This window comes from Myotis brandtii, unplaced genomic scaffold (assembly GCF_000412655.1).
Source record: "Myotis brandtii unplaced genomic scaffold, ASM41265v1 scaffold90, whole genome shotgun sequence".
Classification (NCBI taxonomy): domain Eukaryota; kingdom Metazoa; phylum Chordata; class Mammalia; order Chiroptera; family Vespertilionidae; genus Myotis; species Myotis brandtii.
The window spans coordinates 15,503-28,011 of NW_005371694.1; the positions used below are offsets into that span (position 1 = coordinate 15,503).

Genomic DNA, 12,509 nt, shown 5'->3' on the forward strand with positions numbered 1-12,509 from the left:
ACCGCCCCCCAACCCTCACCAGCCTTCTCTTAAGGAGCTCATAGTCTAGTGGTGAAGACAGAGATTAAATAACACAGAAAAGTAAATGCCCAAGAAATTGAAAGGAGAGGATTTCTGATTTAGGAAGGAGTTTCTCTAATCTCTCTACCCCAGATGGCTCCTTAGTATGTCTTAACCTTATTTCCCTTATCAGTCAATTAGTGGAAAAAAGAAATCCAATTTGGGAGGGAGAGATAGAAAGAGAGACAGTGCCTATCACCTGGCCCCCAAAAAACTATTTAATTAACAGTGTGTCCTGCTCACAGTGTCTCGGAGTTGATTGGTAAAGAAATGAAGAAAGGAAGAAAGCAATCAGTTCCATCTAGTGGCCAATATTGTTATTACTCTTCACAGTACTTTATCACTACCTTTTGTCACCAGAGTTTGTTCATGTTTATTGTTTGTCTCCTCCACTAGAATACAAGTGGGCAGGAACATTATCTATTTTGTTAATCACGAACTCAGCCATGTAGAAGGGCTCCTGGCATGTAGTAAACCATACTAAAAAATTTTTAAACACATGAGTAAACAACTTAATAGTTTATCATCCCAGCACTATTCCTCATGCTTCTCCCTGAAAGTTTAATGTTTGATTGTTTAATATCATATTGAATATTATAGGAATTTGATAGTTATCTAAATTCTTGTACTATTTAGAGTACAGTCTTCTCACTCTCCCTGTCTGTCTCCATAAAGGATTTCTTCATTATTCCTTCTTTATAGACCTACAGAACCTAGTGTTGATTTACGTTCCTGCTCTGGGGATCCAGCTGACAGAAAGGATGTTGTGCTACCAGCAGCAGTGCCAAAAGGACATTGCACACTAGGACAAATTGAAGGAGCAAAGAGCAGTCCCCATTGAAACCCTCCAGGAGCTGAGAGCCTGCAGAAAGCCTGTAAGAGAGAGGCCTCTAAAAGCTTTAGAGCTCCGTCCTGCATGTGAACCAGGAATTCCGGAGGCAAAGTAACACTGAGAGAGGAAACATACCCTTCCTGAGAAGGGCAATTCCTACCAGGTTCTAACAGGGATTCTCACTTGTGCAGTGACATATTCAAACACTATTAGCCAGAAGCCACACATCGAGTCCACGCCTTTTAAAAAATTGTTAAGAGACTGAAAATTTTCTCACTGATTCAAGTAACCACTGCTAATATTAAATTGCTATAAATCCAGTCAAGTGTGCATGTGAATAGACAGACAGGGAGGCAGGCAGATAGATAAATAGATACATAGTTACTCTGGGCAGCCTTTCTGTGGCTAAATGTACAATGCCTATTACTATATTTGAAATATGTAATGTTTGAACAGCTATTATTACTTGGCTGGAAAGCATCAATTTACTTTCACAATACATACCAAAAAATAAAATCTTGCATTTAAAATAACTATATGAGGTTGAAAAATGGACATCTTTTTTGATAAATATAATTGTATATATTTAATGTGTGAAATGTGACTTTATCTCTTTATTATTTTTTAAATGTTTTATTTATTTTTAGAGAGAGAAGAAAGGGATTGAGAGATAGAATCATCAATGACAGAAAAACATGGATCGGCTGCCTATAGGGGAATTGAGCCCACAACCCAGACATGAGCCATCATCAGGAATCAATGTGATGACCTCCTGGTTCATAGGTCATTGCTCAAACACTGAGCCACACTGGCAAATGCGATGATTTTATACACATTCTAGAGGCCCGGTGTATGGATTGGTGCACCATTGGGTTCCATCGACTTGGCCTGTGCTCTCTTGCAATCCGGGACCCCTCGGGGGATGTCGGAGAACTGGTTTCATCCTGATCCCTGTAGGCCAGGCAGAGGGACCCCACCGGTGCACGATAAATCCGGGCCAGGGAGGGACCGTGGGAGGGCTCCAGGGCATGTTTGGCCTGTCTCACCCAGTCCTGACCGGCCTGACCCCAGCAGCAAGCTAACCTACCAGTCGGAGAGTCTGCCCCCTGGTGGTCAGTGTACATCATAGTGACTGGTCGAACAAATGGTTGGACACTTAGCATATTAGGCTTTTATTATATAGGATACATTGTGGAACGATTACCAAGACAATATAATTACCACCTCCATTGCCTCGCATAGTTCACAGTTAACAATGTGTGTGTGTTTACCAGTGGAAATGGGGTATCCCTTTCCCCACTGAGTGCTGGGGGTGCAGTCCTTATGATATCTTGAGAAAAAAAATTTTCTGGGACTCGTACCAAAGGAGAATTTTTATTTGCATGGAATTACACCCCTGGGTTTCCAACGTCCCATTTCCCTTAGTCCAGTCCAGCAAGAAGTGCAGCTGGGGCTTCAGTAGAGCTAGAAGCGAAGCCAGTGTCCAGAGTTTCCATTTCATACTGCAGCCAGGTCCAGTTCAGCATCAGGTTAGTTGCAGTCCATTAGTCCATTGTGTGTGGGTCCACATGGTCCAGGGCCCAGGTGATTGTAGGGGAGCCAAGAGAGTATACCCTCTACAGCAAGAGTCCCCAGAGAGCCCAAAGTGTAAGAGTACAAGAGAGCAACTCCTTTGTTCAAGGGCATTAAATATTTCAAATCCTCCTGTGCTTGCAGTGACCATGCCCACTCTGGCCCATGACCTATTCCCAAGCGTGACTGACAGTAAGCACCTTTACTAGCCCCCTCAGATTTACAGGGCATGCATCTATCTCCCCCCATCCAGGCCCTTCCCCCAGCGATCTGCGGGGAATGGACCAGTGGCTCCCTGGGATGCGTAAAGTTGCAGCTTCCTGGCAAAGCTGCCCAAGTGACATGCCTATAATATTTAGTCTTCCCTTTGCTCCTTTCCTGTTATTAATAATTAGGTTAATTACAACAGTATTGTGTGTGTGTGTGTGTGTGTGTGTGTGTGTTGTGTGTGTAGTGAGAATGCTTAAGATCTACTCCCAGCAACTTCCAAGAACATAACTCTTTATAGTAAGAATGTAAGGTGGAAAATTCTTTAGGAACTTCCAACTTGGACTTACAATTTTTTTCCTAGTACTTCTTAGTACAGCTCTAGGGTTATAAGATAAAGGAAAATATACTTAGTACCCAGAAGTGACAGCTACCTCTTGAGAAGCATTTCCAGATAATGAGGCATTGCCAGTATCTTCTACCCTGATCTCCTCCTGTCACTACTGTCACCTGGAAGGCCCATGTAAAAGTAAAGTGGGCCCTGACTGGTTTGGCTTAGTGGATAGAGCGTCGGGCTGTGGACTGAAGGGTCCCAGGTTCGATTCCGGTCAAGGGCATGTACCTCGGTTGTGGGCACATCCCCAGTCGGGGGTGTGCAGGAGGCAGCTGATTGATGTTTCTCTCTCATCAATGTTTCTAGCTCTCTATCCGTCTCCCTTCCTCTCTATAAAAAAAAATCAATAAAATATATTTAAAAAATAAAACTCAAGAAAAAAATCTTTAAAAAAAAAGTAAAGTGGGATGCCTTTGATAAGCAAACTAGAAGACTAAACCATCTGAGCCATACCATGACTGCACATCAGAAAACCCACAAAAATAAGTTAAACAAAATTGATTTTCCCTCTCACGTAAATACTAGTATAGTCCAGGGCTGGAGTGGTGGTTCCCTGATATTGGGGCTCAGGCTCCTTCTCTCCCATCCTACTGCTCTTCCATCTTCAATTTGCAGATTCTACCTGGTGGTCCAAGGGGGCTGTAGCCATCATGTCTGCACTCAGACTATCAGGGAAACCACAAACCAAGGGAGTGATCAAGGCACACTCTACCCCTTTAAGACATTTCCTGGAAGCAGCACATCCAGTGTCCACTGATGTCCCATTAGCTAGAATTTCATCTTATGGCCAATGCAATTACAACAGAGGCCGGAAATGTAGTTTTTCTACCAAGCACCCATGTATTCTGCTGAAATTTGGAAGTTCTACTATTATAAAACAAGAGAATACTAAATAGCCCTAGCTGGTTTGGCTTAGTGGATAGAGCGCCGGTCTGCAGACTGAAGGGTCCCGAGTTCGATTCCGGTCAAGAGCACATACCATCGATCCCCAGCAGCTGATCAATGATTCTCTCTCATCATTGATGTTTCTATCTCTCTCTCCCTCTCCCTTCCTCTCTGAAATCAATAAAAATATATTTTTCTAAAAATAGAATATTAAATATTGGGGAATAACCAGCAGTCCCCTCCTAAAGATTCTCTTTCCCTTATTCTTAAGAAACAATTTTATAGTATTTACTAAGAACCAAGCACAGCTCTCAGTTTCTCCAGGTCTATTAAATCATCTAATAGCACATAAGTAAGGTTCTAATATCCACATTTTACAGATGAGGAAATTGAAGCACAGATAAATGAAGTAACTTGTACAAAGTTACACAGCTAGAAAAATGCAGAACTGGGATTTGAACCGGGCAGTTTGGCTTACCCCCTATACTTTACTGTTTTCTTTCTGCTATACTTCAAAATACCTTTAGTCTTTTATATGAGGCAATCGAAAAGGCTTTATCTATGTAAGGGAGATACTGCCTTCTTATTCAGAACGCAAATCAACAGAAAATATAAGGAAAATATACCTATTAGCTATTAATTCCAGGGAGTCACTTATATTTCTCATTAAACACCAACATGAGTATAAAGAATAACACAAGGCTTGGCACATGAAAAAAAAAAGTATTCAAATGCCCAGCATTCGGTCATTACATCATTTAATGAACACGTGTGTAAACCAAGCATGTCAAACCAGTAAGGGGGATACTGCCTTCTTATTCAGAACACAAATCAACAGAAAATATAAGGAAAATACACCTATTAGCTATTAATTCTAGGGAGTCACTTACATTTCTCATTAAACACCAACATGAGTATAAAGAATAACACAAGGCTTGGCACATGAAAAAAAAAGTATTCAAATGCCCAGCATTCGGTCATTACATTATTTAATGAACACGTGTGTAAACCAAGCATGTCAAACCACATGCGGCCCACAACGAATACCCATTAACGATTAGTTATTTATTTCAGCCCTTTGTATTCAGCATGTCTCTATCGAAATATACCTACATTTCTATGAAAATTGAAGCTTTTGTTTTTTTGCGGCCCACATAAACTTAAACCTTGTTTATTTGGCCCGTGTTAGCCTTTGAGTTTGACATGCTTGGTGTAAACCAATAACAATGAGATGACAAATCAAACACATTTACATTCTCTCTCTACTTAAGCCCCACTAAAATAACAGTAAGGGGATTCTTTTAAGCCCCGTGAGAACACAAACAAAAAGAGGAATGACAGTGGCAACAAAATTATAGCAGTTATAAAGCAAATGGGCAGGTGGTAACTGACAGCCTATTAAAATAAGCTGAATCCTGGGACATTCATAAAGAAAGCCAAAACGGCAACTCACTTTACCCCCAAAGAACTCTCCAAAGGCTCAGGACTAAATACAGGAGAATGATTTAAAGGCCTTTCCATGCAATAAACAGATCCCCAGATCCCCACTCCTGGTCTGCCATAGCCCCACCAATTGGTCCCCCTTCACATTAGCAGGAGATGAGCAGTTTATACTCCAGCGAGGGTAAACAGAGTATCTGAATTAGGAGAACTCCGTGATAAAGACTAACCGAAACTTGAAGCAAATATAATCAGTCAGGAGGGTGTACCGGAGGAGTTAGGGCTTATGGAAGTTCTCACAGCTACCTTAATCTGGAGAACCCTGCACGGGAGGAGCCGACAGGAAGAACGCTATGTTTATAGTAAACCTCTATGGTTCTAACCTCTCCTTCCTTAACTCCCTTTCCCCTTTTATAAATGCCCCTGCATCCTGGCACGCAGGCCAGAGTGTGCACATGGCTTGCCATGTCTGCATGCACCGGGTTGCAACCCTCTCTTTCTCCTGAATAAATCCTTCTGGTGACAAAACATCTAGCCCATATTATTTTTCAGTTGACACCAGATATAGCTGATAGTGGAGAGCAAGTGGTGAAACAGAGGAGATAAGTGAATGTCAGTATAATAATGAATATTGAGATCTTCAGCCTTTTTTCCCTCCACTGCCTCCACCCTAGCCCCCCTACCTCAACTCTCGCTCTAACAACCTCCAAACAGATCTACCTGCTCCTACTCTTGCCCACCCACAGTCTCACCTCCAAGGCAGCTAGACTTTCTTTTTTAAATGTAATTAAGGTCACATGATTCCTCTGCTTAAGATTTCCCAATAGCTGCTTCAGAGTAAAATCTAAACTCCTTTCTGTGGTCCTAAGACTCTGTGTGACCTGGCCCCTGCCTTCCTCTCCACCCTAATCTGGAGAACTTTCCCCCGCATCACTATGCTTTAGACATACTGGTCTTTTATTCCTTTAACATGCCAAGTTTGTTCCCCTTTTGAGGGCCTTTTCAACTACTATTTTTCTTCCCAGAAACATTTTTTGCAAGGTTGCTTCTTCTTCCTTCAGTTCTGGGTTTAAATATCAGCTCCCCCAAAGCAAAGCCTGTCCTGACCCTCCTACACAAACTACCTGCTGTCTTCGCCCTTCACTGCTTCTTTCAGAGCGCTTATCAACCTCTGAAGTCATTGTATATCTTTTGTTGTCTATTGTCTCTCCCTCAGTAAGGTTTAAGACAACACACTTTCTCGGCCTCATTTTCCCCAGTGGCCTCAGCACCTATGTACTCAAGTAACGTTCATTCATTGTAAGAAAAAGAAAAGCAGCAGCTGGTATGGGGACTGAACGGTCACCCCTACGGCTTCAGTATTGTTAGGAACTAGCCATGGGGTGTCCCTGTAAAACAACCTGACAGAACGCCAGCATCTAAGTCACTCTGTCATCCTGATGAAGTGAGACAGCAGACAAGCTCCCTTGATAATCTTGTCTAAACACAGATAAAAGCTGTCACTCTGCAACTACACAAATACCAAACTTCCCCCCTCTCCCAGCTAGTAAAACTGTTGCTGCTTTATCATTGCAGTTTTAGCTTTGCAGTTTCCCTCCCTTCTCATAAACTGTATTATACCAATCTTAGAATTACCCCACATCTTGGCTGCACCCAAAACAGAATGAATCACCATTTCTTCAAATCCTCCCCCAAAATCACCTAATACAAGCCCAAACCCTACAATAAGTCATTTCTAATTCTGCTATTAAAATGACCCACCTTGTGTATTCTCCCTCATTGCAACGACTAATAAACCCAACTTTCTGATTACAGATGTGTTCCTGGTGGCCTCTTTTCAAAATATATTTTTTTTATTGATTTCAGAGAGGAATGGAAAAGGAGAGACAGAAACATCAGTGATGAGAAGAGTCATTGATCAGCTGCCTCCTGCACGCCCCACACTGGGGATCAGCCCGCAGCTGAGGCATGTGCTGGGACCGGGAACAGCACCAGCGACCTTTTGGTGTAAAGGACGATGCCCAACCGAGCCACCTTCATCATTATTCTAACTACAACCCTCCCCTCGCCTAAACCCTGTGGCCTCACAGTTTGCCCTTTCTTCCAAACTAATCCGCGTTCTATACCCGCCCCAACCCAATCTGTCACACACATCCAATCAGAGGACTGGGTGGAAATTTCATACCCAATCCCCGGCCGTATCCAAGTCCCGCCCCATCCCACCCCTTTACCTCGACTCGCCTCAATCCCGCAGAACTAAACAGGCCCCCACCTCCACCTGCCCAGTCCAGTTCCTGACCCGGCAATCTTCAGAGCCAATCGCACCCTGAGTCCCGACCCCATAGGGCCTATGGGGCTATCCCGGGCCACATCCAGATGCGCCTTGGAGGTCTAGCCCCCCTGCTCCCTCCGGCTCTGCACTTGCCCCCGCCTCCCTGCTCATTCCCGTCCATTCTCGTCCAGTCCGGGATCCCGGCCGCCCTTCAGCCAATCCGCACTCCGACTCCATTCCCTCGGGTAGGTACCCGCCCAGGTTTCGTCCCCGCCCACGTTTCGCCCTGGCCTCCGAATCCCACCCACCAGACCCTCTGAGCCCAGGCGGGACTCAAGCCCAGGTGGCAAGGTTGTACCGCGACGGAGGTAAGTGGGTCGCGAGGGGAGCACCTGGGTACGGAGTGAAGATTGCGGTCGGGGCAGGCGGAGTCGTGGGAAGCGGGGCCGGGCCGGACGGCGCCGGGCGCCTGGCGGGGCTGGGAGGGAGGAAGAGCCGGTCTGGATTTCCTTGAAGACTCGGACTCGCCCTCCTGAGCCCGCAGACCTCGGGGAGGCTGCAGACGGTCCGCGCTGGGTTTAACAGTTTCCTTTGGAGAGGGAATGACGCCGAAGTGCTGGCCTTCTCGGGTGGGAGGGACCCTTGATCCCCGGTCATCGATTGCCCGTTGTGTTCTTGGTGTTGCAGTTTGGGGATTTTGAAAACAGCGTGGCAAAAGTAACACCGACTCGTTTATCCATAACCGGATTTTTTTTTTTTTAAAGAAAACAAAGGCAGTTAACCTGCCATGTAAGTGAACCTAAAGTTTGTGGTTAAAAGAGACAGGCCAATCTGTTGCTTTTGCAATCCGAGCAGCTCAAGAAGGGGGAGCCCCACACCCAGTACAGAAACCATTGCTCCACCTCCCGACACCTGGGCTCTCCCCAGGCAAGAATTGGGGCTGCTTGCTCAGGTCCACCCCAGGCACCACTGGTGCAGGGCCATCATTAGAAAGTTTTCTCTCACCGTCTGCTAAAACTCCATTCCCGCTACTTCACACCAGTCAGCTATACTTCTTTCCCCTGGAGAAATGTATAATTACACGAACCCCATTTCCACAGAACAGCTTTTCAGCAATTTCACGGTCATGTCTCCTTAAGCGTTGTGCCACCTAAATATAGCTAATTTTTTCCACTCATGCTCCAATGCCATGACTTTGAGGCTTGTTGTTCCCACTGTACTAAACCAGTCAATACCTCGTTCACCTCCTAGATGCCCTCTGCTGTGTCACTGCACCTTATAAGCGTTCTGGAAGTGGACTGACAGGTGGAGCATGAAGTGCAGATGATCTTTCCTTTGGTCAGACTCTGACTAGTAGCACTAGCCCTTTTTGCAGTCTCTCACATTAAACCTTCCTTGCGCTTTCAGTTAACCTGAATGTTCTGGAGTTTATCAAATGAACTAAACCTCTTCCTACCTCTCTCCCCCATATACAGAGTGGTGGTAAGTGATCATTTGGATCTAAGTGCAGCGCTTCAGTCTTCACAATTCATTCTGACTACCTTGCTTACATTTTAGCTCTGGATTGTACCCCCAACAATTCACCCGCCTTCTCAGTTTCAGGTCACCCTCAAATCTGCCATGCATACTTTCTGTATCCTCATTGTGAACATTCTACTCCAGTGATAACAAATAGTTTAATTTTCTATTGGTCATGCATATGAATGTGCCATAATCAGGTTTCCTAGATCACCCTGATTCACAGTTCCCTGTTTGTTTGTTTTTTTGTTGTTGTTGTTGTTGTTTTTCCCCCCACAGAATATTGTTCTAAAGGAGAAACTAGAAAAAAATAGAGTGAAAATATTGTTTAGAATTAAAAGCCATATGGCTTTTGATGTTTCTCTCACTTTTCAATGATATCCAGTTGTATTTGTTTGTTTGTTTACCTTATTGCTGAATATACATTTGGAATGTTAATTACGTTAGAAAAGTGCTGCTTAAAATGTGTTTATTTAAAATACAGGAAAAATATAGTTTTAGAGGTTCTGATTCAGTACCTGTCAGTCTGCTTAGGTTTGTCTGGAAGCATTTTTTCATCTATTGCCCATTGCCCTCACAATTCCTTCCACAATGAGATAACCTAGTGAGGAAGAAAGAGAGCCCAGGTCTGGATATTGAGGAATTCTGTCATTTAATGACAGGTTAGGGAGAGAAAGGAGGAAAATGAGGGGTTGTCATATATCAAAAGCCAAGGGAACATGGTGTTTCCGGGAGGAGACACAGCTTGACCAGCAGTATCTAAAGCTACAGGGAGCTCAAGGAAAGTGAGACTCACAGAATGTCTACTGGGTTTCACAATATAAAGGTCAAAATTGACCGGAGCAAGAGCTGTCTCTACATTGTAAAGGGTACAAAAGGCACACCTATCCTCCTACTGAGGAGTATAGATTGACGAAAGAATATATTACCTGAGCCGATAAAATATCCTTTTTTAAGTTTTGCTTTTGAAATCACCCTTCTTGCCTCTGCTGTTTTTCAAGTGCCTTTAGCTCCAAATAATCATTATGCTTAGTGGTATATTTTGGGCTGGTATATTCTGCCATTCTTCATCTATAAAATATAGTGAAGTGCTGGAGAAAGTTGATGTTCAATTTGAGATTAATAACCACAAGCTTGTGGTGACAGCAATCCTATCCTGTGTGACTTTCTCCAGCAGTCCACAGCTTCATGGGCCATAGGAAAAGCAGACACTGCAGTTGAGTTCATCCAGGGCTAGTATTTTATAGATGGGGGGTAGGACATTGTCAAGAACATCACTGAAATGGTGGAACTGGATCTAAATTGGGAGGGGAAAGGAAGGCAAGGGCTGATTGGGCAAAGGAAAGGCAGCCTCCTAGAGATCTTGATAATATTGAAGAAGAAGAATAGTTGTGATAATTAAGAAAATTAAAAGGACAGGTGGTTTATAGTCAAACACCAGAATTCTTCAATTATTTTGGGACTAGAAGCCCAATGCATGAAATTCATGCAAGAGTAGGCCTTCCTTCCTCCAGCTGCCAGCACCGGCTTCCCTCTGACATCCAGGACCCAGGCTTCCCTCCGGCCGCTGGCATCTGGGACCAGGGCTTTCCTCGCAGCCCCGGCTTCGTCCAGAAGGTCATCCGGGAGGACGGCGGTCTAATTAGCATATTATGCTTTTATTATTATAGACTAGAGGCCCAGTGCATGAAATTCGTGCATGGGGGATGTGTCCCTCAGCCCAGCATGCACCCTCTTCAATCTGGTACCACTTGAGGGATGTCTGACTAAACGGGCAGTTGGACATCCCTCTCACAATCCAGGACTGCTGGCTCCCAACCACTCCCCTGCCAGCCTGATAGATGCCTAACTGCCCTCCCCTGCAGGCCTGGTTCCACCCAACTGCCTTCCCCTGTGGGCCTGATTCCCCCCAACTGCCCTCCCCTACAGGCCTGGTTCCCCACAACTGCCCTTCCCTCTCCCCTGTCGGCCATCTTGTGTCCACAAGGGGGTGGCCATCTTGTGTGTTGGAGTGATGGTCAATTTGCATATTACTCTTTTATTAGATAGGATTCGACCAGGTTGAGGTAATGGCAAAGTTCAGGGTATGACTGTAGGAGAGTCTGACTAAGGTGGAATGAAGGAGAAGAGCAATGAACATGGGAATATCAGTTGTTGGATGGGTCATCTTTGAAGACATTGAAATTACCTGGGTGATCTCAGGCCTTAGAGTTGAGAAGAAAACTGTATGCTTAGTGACAAAATCCTTAATGAATGACTGGGAGTTAACAGCAATTCAGGAGATAACATCAGGAAGGCACATGAGGGGAGTAACTGTCTAACAGTGATAAAATGGGTGGAAAGAAAAAGGTAGGGGGAGCATATAAGAACAAAAGCCAACACTGAGGAATATAGAAATGGTACCTTTGGGGAAAACAAGATTTGAGTTAAAGCAAAGGAGGTGCAGGGAACACTCTGAGAACACAAAGATATAATGGAATTGAATGATTATGATGCAGCTATTCCAAAAGATACAGTGGGAGGTTTGGCAAGTGGAAGAGAAATGAAAAGCTGGGTCATTTGCCAGGGCAGTACATTTCACTGTGGAGGTAATGTGCCCTCAAAGACAGACCGAGGAGAAGGTGTGGGATTTAGGCCTTTTGATTTCCAGATGAAACAGGTGGATTTAGTGGCAACTCCCTTAGGAGGACAGGTGTTGAGGCCTGGTGACCAGAGGGCATGGCTCACCCAACCTGGGGTGTAGTCTCCTACGAGATACAGTCTAAGCCAGTGATGGTGAACCTATGACATGCAAACTCATTTTTTTGGTTGATTTTTCTTTGTTAAATGGCATTTAAATGTATAAAATAAATATCAAAAATATAAATATTTGTTTTACTATGGTTGCAAATAACAAAACATTTCTATATGTGACACGGCACCAGAGTTAAATTAGGGTTTTTCAAAATGCTGACACGCTGAGCTCAAAAGGTTCGGCATCACTGGTCTAAGCTCATGTATGGCCAGCCAGTGACTTCAGTGCCTTGTGAGATTATCTTCAAACCAGGATTAATTTATTCATCTGTTTTGAAATACGGGGATATTGAGGCTCAACAAGAGTCAGTGACTTGTCTGAAGATAGAAAGCTCTTTTTATAAAAATACTAGAGGCCCGGTGCACGAAATTCATGCACTGGAGGGTGGGGGTTTCCTCAGCCCAGCCTGCCCCTCTCACAGTCCGGGAGCCCTCAGTGGATGTCCTACTGATGGCCCCAGTCTGGCAGCAGAGGCTCAGAGCAGGCATCCCGTGTGTGTGTGTGTGTGTGTGTGTGTGTGTGTGTGTGTGTGTGT

At 44.4% G+C, this 12,509-nt stretch overlaps 1 protein-coding gene across 1 annotated transcript in view; it reads left to right on the forward strand.

The window, feature by feature from the left end:
• Positions 1-7,603: 7,603 nt before the first annotated feature.
• CCBL2 (cysteine conjugate-beta lyase 2) overlaps positions 7,604-12,509 on the forward strand; it is a 68,129-nt gene continuing 63,223 nt past the window's right edge. The window contains exon 1 of the mRNA XM_005885312.2: positions 7,604-8,030. The gene's annotated coding sequence lies outside the window, so the exon portion shown is untranslated. The remainder of the gene's footprint in view (positions 8,031-12,509) is intronic.